Raw genomic sequence first — 9,854 nt, forward strand, 5'->3', positions numbered from 1 at the left:
GAGGTGTTGTACTCTTCTACAGTCATAATATAGGTATCACACAAAAACCTAGTCATAAATACAACTATTTTGAAGTGCTTTATACCAGTATAACACATGTAGCCACAAAAAATAAGTCGATTCCGCTCATTATTATTTACAGACCCCCAGGGCCATATACTGAATTCCTTAGTGAATTTGCATATTTGATCTCAAACCTGGTTGTTTCTCTAGCTAAAGCTTTAATTGTTGGCGATTTTAGTATTTATTATCATAATATTTGCACCTCGCCTTGCTACCATGTAAAACGTACATTCACCTCAGCTACTGCACCGAGCTTCATCAGTAACCTCCCAGAGACATCAATTAGATTTGGATCGTCTGATCCCAGGGAACTCTATCAGGTGACTGACTGCTTAGAGTCAACACTCTGGTACATACTAGATAAGATGGCTCCACTCAAAAGAAAAATAATTAGAGAGAAAAAGCTAGCACCCTGGTATAACAATCAAACGTGTACTTTAAAACAGACCACTCGACAATTAGAACGTAAACGGTGTCAAACCAAACTGGTAATATTTCAAACAGCATGGATGAGAGCCTCCTGAAATATAGAAAATCTCTTAGTGATGCTAGAAAAGTCTATCTCTCCACCTTAATAGAAGAAAAATAAATAAATTGAGTTTTCTATTCAATACGGTAGGAAAATTAACTAGGAATAAAACCACCACAGGAACAGGCACACAATCATTATATAGCAGCGAAGATTTCATGAATTTTTTCATTGGTAAAGTTGAAAATATTAGATGTGAAATTCAGGCAATTAAATTAAAACCAGACAGTTTTATAATTAACCCTGTAGATGATAATAAAGCAATATCTGATCAATGTTTAGAATGTTTTACTCCCCGTAGAGAGACTGAACTAGCTTCGTTAATCTCGGCAGCAAAATCATCAACTTGTATACTAGATCCATTACCTACATGTTTCTTTAAACAGATTTTTCCTGGAGTAATTGAACACCTCCTAAATATAATCGATTCTTTCCTTAGCACTATGTACCAAAATCATTTAAACTAGTGGTTATCAAACCCCTGATTAAAAAACCTGACCTTGACCCGTGTCAACTTTCCAGCTATAGGCCAATATCAAATCTCCCCTTTATCTCCAAGATCTTAGAAAAGGTTGTAGCACAGCAGCTATGCTTGTACCTACATAGGAACAGCATTCATGAAATGTATCAGTCAGGATTTAGGCCTCATGATAGCACAGACACAGCGCTAGTTAAAGTAGTAAACGACCTACTACTGGCCTCTGATCAGGGTTGTGTCTCCTTGCTTGTGTTACTTGACCTTAGTGCAGCTTTTGATACTATAGATCATACTATTCTCCTTGATAGACTAGAAAATGTTGTTGGCATTAAGGGAACAGCCATCTGCTGGCTCAGGTCTTATTTGACTGATCGCTATCAGATGTAGATGTAAATGGCGACTTCTCCATGCATACCGAGGTTAAATTTGGAGTTCCACAAGGTTTTGTTTTAGGCCCACTGCTTTTTACTTTATATATTTTTCCTCTGGGTCAAATTATTCATAAATATGGTATTAACTTCTACTGTTATGTTGATGATACACAGCTGTATGCTTCAGCAAAACCAGATAGATGACAGACAGCAACTTAATAAAGTTAAGGAATGTATAAAGGGCATAAGACGTTGGATGCTTATTAACTTCCTCTTACTTAATACTGACAAGACGGATGTACTTGTACTAGGACCAAATATTGGATGCTTATTAACTTCCTCTTACTCAATACTGACAAGACGGACGTACTTGTACTAGGACCACGTATTAAAGGCATAATATTACTAGGATAGCTTTCTTTCATCTCAGAAATATTGCTAAGATAAGAAATTTAATGTCACTACACGATGCAGAAATATTAGTTCATGCTTTCGTCACCTCTAGACTAGATTATTGTAATGCCTTACTGTCTGGATGTTCCAGTAGGTGCATAAACAAGCTCCAGTTAGTCCAGAATGCAGCTGCTATAGTCCTTACTAGAACCAGAAAATATGACCACATCACCCCTATCTTATCCGCACTGCATTGCCTCCCAGTGAAATCTCACACTGATTATAAAATACTACTATTGACTTATAAAGCACTAAATGGTCTTGCGCCACAGTACCTAAGCGGACTTTTGGTCTTCTATGATCTGCCACGCCTACGTAGATCAAAAGGTGCAGGCTATTTGTCGGTACCTCGAATAGCGAAGGCTACAGCAGGGGGAAGAGTTTTCTCTTACAAAGCCCCACAGTTATGGAACAGCCTTCCAATTAGTGTTCGGGACTCAGACACAGTCTCAGTGTTTAAGTCTAGGCTGAAAACGTTTTTGTTTACTCAAGTTTAACATGAGTAGACTTTCTTTTATTCAAAGCACAGTCTTACCTAACAATCTTTCCATCTCTTCCATCTCTGAGTCTGGTTCCTCTCAAGGTTTCTTCCTCATATCATCTTAGGGACTTTTTTTCCTCGCCACCGTCACCACTGGTTTGCTCAATCGGATAAATTCACACACTTAAAATCTGTATCCTGTGTTTAGATATTTCTGTGAAGATGCTTTGAGACAATGTCCGTTGTAAAAAGCGCTATACAAATAAAATTGAATTGAATTGAATAGAGAATATCTTTTAAGCTGCACCTAAAGGTTATGGGAACTGATAAAGACTTTCTCAGATGAGTGGTGAAATATTTTTAAGACTGTAACAGAAGTCCAGTTGATTTGAATAGAGTTTTCAGCTTTGTTGAGTCTTGAGGGCAATAGAATCCATGACATGTGCAATATGCAACAAGGTAGTGGATTCAAACTTTCTAATACTTTTCACCAAACATATTTTACTCTGTCCAGGGTGTACCCCACCTTGTGCCCAATGCTCCTTGGGATAGGCTCCAGGTTTCCCCATGACCCTGAAAAGGATAAAGCGGTATAGAAGATGGATGGATGGATGGAAACATATTTTAAATAGGTGTAAACACTATTAGAAAGAAAAATGTGTAATGTATAAAATCGTGCAGATATAGGTTAAGAGCTTTAGTTAATGTTCACATCAAACATCAGAACTGGGATAAAGTGTGATCTCTGTGACTTTAGCCATGGCATGTTTGTTGGTACCAGTCTCTAGAGTTTACACAGAATGGTGTGAAACACTAAAAACATCCAGTGGGCAGCAGTTCTGTGTGTGGAAACGTATTGAAAAGAGAGGTCAGAGGAGACTGCACAGATTGGTTCAAGGTGACAGGAAGGCTGCAGTAATTCAAATATCCACTCGCTACAACCATGGTGAGCATCTCATAACACACAAAAATAAATTGCATAGATTGTTGTGTGTGAAAATCAATAGAGATTAGCAGTTTCTAAAATCATCAAACCAGCCTGTCTGGCTGTCATGGCACCAACAACCGTGCTATGGTCAAAGTCACTGATATCACATTTGTTTTCCTGATTCCGATGTTTTATGTGAACATTGATTTGTATCTGCAGTATGATTAGCTGATGGATAATGACATAAATTAGCAGGGGTATAGGTGTTCCTATTAAAGTGACTGATGTGTGTGTATGTTCCTAAAGAGAAGATACACAGCCATCTCCTATATCAAAATAAAATTACAGTCATAACAGAAGGGCCAAAATCACATAAAATCTGACCGTCACACCATTTGGTCACTTTTTTTCTGCTGAATTAATTACATTTGGATTTTATAATTTTGTTCTACATACATAACATGCAGGATGCTTCTTGTTCTCCTGGATCAAAAAAATCTGGGTGATGAAAAGCAACAAAGGAAAATATTCTGAAGCATTTTATACTCATAAACATCCCTAAGATTAGATTACAATATTTTGAGATTTTTTGGGTCGTTCCTTTAAAACACTGCCTTTTCTGAATACTATTACTACTAATATACTACTACTACTAACAATAATAATCACTCCAATAAATACACAGCCATTTCAAAATACCAGGATGTTGTATCAAAACAACAGGAAGTTGCATCATCTTTCTAGTGATTTGAGGACAAGTGAATTTCTCTCAGTTGTATCTTACTATTTTTGGTAGTTTATATATGACCAAGAAGGAGAAGCATAATATGTAAACTATGCAACCTCAAATTAATGTATAAATTATAATATAGTGATTATAAATAATTTTTTAATAAACATTTATTTAACCGCACAGCTGCTCTCTAAACAGTGATTTAATTTCTTTAACATGAATATGTTTAAATATGAATATGTTTTATGTCTTTAAACTGCATGTAAAAAGCATTTGCATGTAAAACATTTAATGAGGTCTGTATTAATTAAACAATAGTACAAATCTTAGCAGTTATTTACCATTACCAGGATATATAGCACAGTCCTCTGAGTCTTAGTGCCGAGTAAAAAAAAAAGATCAAATCATATATCAGAATGTAATCCGAATGTTATGGACTGACAAAATGTACAAATTATAAATACTGTAATAGATACTGTATGAGACACACACTTGAATGGAATTAACCAACACTTAAATTTGATTCCTCAGAGTCTGAAATTTGCATTTGGTCTGTCAACATTTCCACATAGGAAACTTCATGATGCGTAAAGTCTACATTGCTCTAGCGGTGGTTGTGAATATGGCTTCCAGGCATAAATGTGCTCCTGCCAGGCCTTTTCTAATCTGTTCCCTTTTCACCACTGTGTTTCCAGACAGATCCTGTGATCTTTTTCCAAACCAGAGCATGAGCTCATTTTCTATTTCTAGCTTCAAACACTAGGAAGCACATTACGTTTAATGAATAAAAGTTGGAGGATGAGTAAGAAGGAGATGTTCTGATTTTGTTCAGGGACTATGAAGATGACAAATGCTGTTGGTTAAGTTGGTTAAGGCTAAAGGACTGAGTCAGAATTTCTGCTATACTTTGTAGGTGGGCTTTTTTTCTTTGGAAGAGTTGTGAAGGCACAGCTGGAGCTGTGTGTGTAAATCCTAAATCCTTATGTACAGGGTGTCCTAAAAGTCTCCATACATAGGGGAAATGAACACTTTTTAGCTAAATGTCTTCCAAAATTTTCCATACTTAGTTTATATATATATATAAGTTCTCAGATAGCCTTTAAGAATGCCTTTGACAAAAGAACGTATTGAAATCAGATTGGGAAGCTGTCACAAGGTTGCAGTGGACTTTAACAGGAAACATTGCAAGCACGTCACACACTCGCACAACACTGTTGCCAAACTTATTAACAAATTCAAAAAGACTGAAAGTGTTGCAGATGATAAGTGGATAGTTCATGAACATCCACTGACGAAGGCACGACCGATGTGGTGTTGGCAAACATAGTCAAAAAAGTCTCTATGTATGGAGACTTTTGGGACACCCTGTAGAATAATGCATATGTACAGTGTAAAGACACCTGTAGGTCAGTTTGTACAGTTTTTACTACGAAAAACTTTATTTTTGGCAACAGCCTTAGCTTACAGTTATAGCAGTTCCTTGGAAAACATTGATGGTGCCATTAAACTTTAAGTGACAACAAATGCACAGATACTGCCTTGTTTTGTGCAGTTTCCATACAACATAAGGGTCACATTGGAGATGTTTACAATACATTAGTAAGTGGGACGAATGACAACATGTTTTACAGCCAACCTAATACAATCACGTTATAATATGGGGGATTTTTTTTCAGAACTATAATTAGTAGCTCCACAGTTACCTGTACTGTCTGGCCACAAGTTTGTGGACACTTGACTATTACATCCATGTGTGGACCTCCCCCAAACTGTTGCACTGTTTAGGATGTCTTTGTATCCTGTAACATTACAATTTCCCTTTACTGGAACTAAACGGCCCAAACCTGTTCCAGCATGACAGTGTCCCTGTACACAAAGTGAGGTCCATGAAAACATGGTTTGTCAAGGTTGGAGTGGTAGACAAATGCCCTGTACAGAGCCCTGGCCTCAACCCCAATGAACACCTTTGGGTTGAACTGGAACACTCCCCACAGCCATGCTCCAAAATCTAGCAGAAAGCTTTCCCAGAAGAGTTGAGGTTATAATAAAAGCAAAGGAGGACTAAATCTGGAATGGGATGTTCAAAAAAGCACATATTGGTGATGGTCAGGTGTCCACAAACCTTTGGCCATATAGTGTACATTAATATTAATAAGCTTGATGTGTAACCTGTAATTTGGATCACAAGATGGATTTGAGTCATTTCAGCCCCAATTAATACATACATGTTATTTCATTTTGCTCCAAGCTTGTGTATAATCACTTTCTGATAAGAGAGGGACAGATAGAGATGATGTGTTTATCTGTTGCTTTATGTCACTGTTCAACAGATTCATGGGCTTCATCGGCTGACGTGACCACAGATATGACCCCCCCACCACCCCCCCTCCCCGTGTGTGTGTGTGTAACTGTGTATGTGTGTATGTTTGTGTGTGTGTGTGTGTGTGTGTCAGACAAACTATTTTAAATAATTGTGGTAACAAGTCTGCTGTCAGCATTACTGCTAATGCTTATTGAGACTCAAATGTAGTTTACAGGGATTTTTTGTTATGTCATTGCACATTGACTGAACCATATCCAGTTTGTGTAATTCTGTCACAAGAGACACACACAGAGGAACACAGATATTACTTCACATTCCTTGCAAACATGTGTTGCAGATGAGATTTTTGTCCTTATTTCAAAACAGTATACCTGGTACAAAATGTACTTTCCCATCTGATGGTTGTCGGTCAAACTGTTAGCTAATTTTAACTTTAAATAAAAAAAAAAAAAGTATTTGTAAAAAGGGTGTAAATGAGTGATTTTTTTCTCCCTAGACCATGTTGGATAATTGGTATGGGTGTAGCATCAATATTCCCCAAATTCCGGATGTACAGCTGTTATCACTGCCACACACACACACATTGTAACATGCCATTCCACAAAGCAAACTTCCTGGAATCCATGTCAGAGGAGTTTCTTGGTGTAAGGACAAGGGGAGGAGACAGACGACACAGAGCCCTCCCCGTCTGCACACGCTCTCTCTCATACACTCACACCCATTCAAGAATATTCAATACCACATGATCTGGTGTACCTTTATGGGTGGATGTGCGTCATTCTTGCTCATCTGATTGACGTGGCTTTTTTCTTGTACACCTCCCCACACACACGCACACCAGTACACACGAATACAGAAGCTACAACACTACACTGGATTTAACTGGTTAAAGCCAACGTGTATTTTGGGTTAAAAAAGTATTTTATCATCAGAAATAGAACAAGACATTGTTTTAAACACTACAAAAACATTTGGCTGAATAATAAATTACGCTGTAATCTACAGTCAAATCTACATATTTTCACCCATATAATAATCTTAAAAAATACCACTTCTAGATTATATATCTCATTAATTAACATTACTGGAAAATGTTGACCTCGTGCGCTTTTGTTTTTAGGTGCTAACTGCAAAATCTGTCCGTCAACCCTTACATTTAAGATCATGGAAATACTTAAAGTGGCAGACAGGCACTAAGTTCTCACAGGAATGATGAGATTACACCACCAACCAACCAAGTAGCACTAGAATTTGTAAACACATCAAAAATATTTCACTGTAAACACATTCAATGGGTATCAGGGTGGAGTTTTCCTTTAACCATTATTTTTGTAGACACATCCTGGCCTTGGACTAATTCTCAATGTTCTGTTTAGTCTAGGATGAAAAAGGCACCATGAGAATTTAGGCTGAGAAATTTAGAGACACCATGGAATAGTTTGTTGATATCCGTGTCTGTGTAGTGTGAATATTTCAATGCTTAGTTTAGATAAGCTCAGCTTTTTGTTTGTATATGTTTTTAAATTGAAACTCTTCAAGTCCATTTTCTCAAAATAACAGCCTATCATAAATATGTAGGCTGTGTCAATGTGCTTTTGTGCTATACCTTCATTGATACCTACAATCCCAGCATTCAGTAAATTCTTTCATTCTGCCACACCTCAAAGGAGTGTACAGGTGAAGCGTAAAGACTATACAGACCTGCATAGCTGTAATTATTAGGTGTCATCCGGTATTACACAGTCATGTTAGGACATGAGAAAATCCCTGTTCCCAGTGCTATCCTTTTCATACAGGCAGTAAAAGTGCAATAGGCAATTCCTTTTATTGTGTACTTGGACAAATAAGCTGAAAAACATGTAAAACATAATAAAAATAATGGTTTAAGCAATGGTCTCAGCACAAGTGTATTAAGCGGCTGAGAAAACCTGTTTGGAAAACTGATGTCCTTAACACATGTTTGTGTTTAGATGGGCCTCCTGTCAGTCATTTTATAGACACTATACTCTATGGGCTCCAGTAGATCCTGGGGGCCTGGGGGTGGAGCTTCATGAAGATGGGTGGGAACGGGGTAGGTGGGCATCTTACTTAACTGTTAATCTTACCTAATGCACTTTTATTTTGTGTTGCAAAAATCTTGTGTAAAATAGATAGTAATACACACACACATTAAATTTATAAACAAATATTTGCAATTTATTATTATTATTATTATTATTATTATCATTATTATCAACTGTCACACACACACACGCACACACACACACACACAAATGGAAGTATTTTGCAGACAATTAAAAAACAAAAATGTTTTCAAAAACGTTTCCTAATTGTGGACGCATAAACTGACATACTGAAAATGCAAACTGTGCATTACCGTTTTCGTTTACACGAACGTAGTGCCTGCCAAATTTCAAATGGTAATGCAAAGTCCATTTGTAATTGTATTTCCCATGTCTTATGAATCTATTTTTGCTGTAATGCTTTCTTGTGGAAACTGTCTAGTTTCATGGGCAATTTGTTACAGTTAAAATTACATCCCAACAAAAACCTTAAACCGCAGATGCTTTATTACGACAGTGGACGACCCCAAGGCGCTCTAACATGCGATGGACTGTGACTGACGTCACTTCCAAATACAAAAATGCCCCAGAACTTACTCCCACCCCCAACACTGACTGACAGGTTTCTGTGCAAGGCATCGGAAATGAAAATTCAAAGGGATTTGATATTCCGTTTGAATATTGTCAGGCTCCCCACCTGACCCAGAGGAAGTGAAATAGCAAACAGGGTAATTGCTATTGCTATTTTGATATGACAGGATCACAACTCATAAGACATGGGAAATGCAATTGCAAGTAGACTTTCCATTTGAAATTTTGCAGACACTGTACGTCTGTGTGAACGAAAATGCAAATGGTAATACACTATTTACATTTTTATTTACATAATGTCACAATTTACATGTCCACAATTAGGAAACGCAATTGCAAATACAGTTTGCAATTGTTTTTGAAAATTGTCCCCAAAATACTTCCATACACACAGGGACAGCCAAATAAAATTACAATGTTACAATTGATCCTGCCTAGAGTAGCCAATCCCTTCAGAATATGCAAATCAGAAAAAAACTTTTGTGTAGAGCGAGAGAGAGAGAGAGAGAGAGAGAGAAAGAGAGAAATAAAATGCTGTTATAATCAGCCAATTGCTTTGATTGGTTCTGACTGGAAAAGACGATCCCTTTAGAATATGCAAATGAGACCACTAACTTTTGTGTTTTACTCTGTGTGTGTGTGTGTGTGTGTGTGTGCGTGTGTGTGCGTGTGTGTGCGTGTGTGTGTTACTAACCTAAAATAGTAACAAACACAGAGAGAGAGAGAGAGAGAGAGAGAGAGAGAGAGAGAGAGAGAGAGAGAGAGAGAGAGAGAGAGAGAATTCTGTTATAATCAGCCAGTTGCTTTAATTGGTTCTGTCTCGAGTAGCCAATCCCTGTAG

The sequence above is a fragment of the Ictalurus punctatus genome, chromosome 9, assembly GCF_001660625.3.
Source record: "Ictalurus punctatus breed USDA103 chromosome 9, Coco_2.0, whole genome shotgun sequence".
Taxonomy (NCBI): Eukaryota; Metazoa; Chordata; class Actinopteri; order Siluriformes; family Ictaluridae; genus Ictalurus; species Ictalurus punctatus.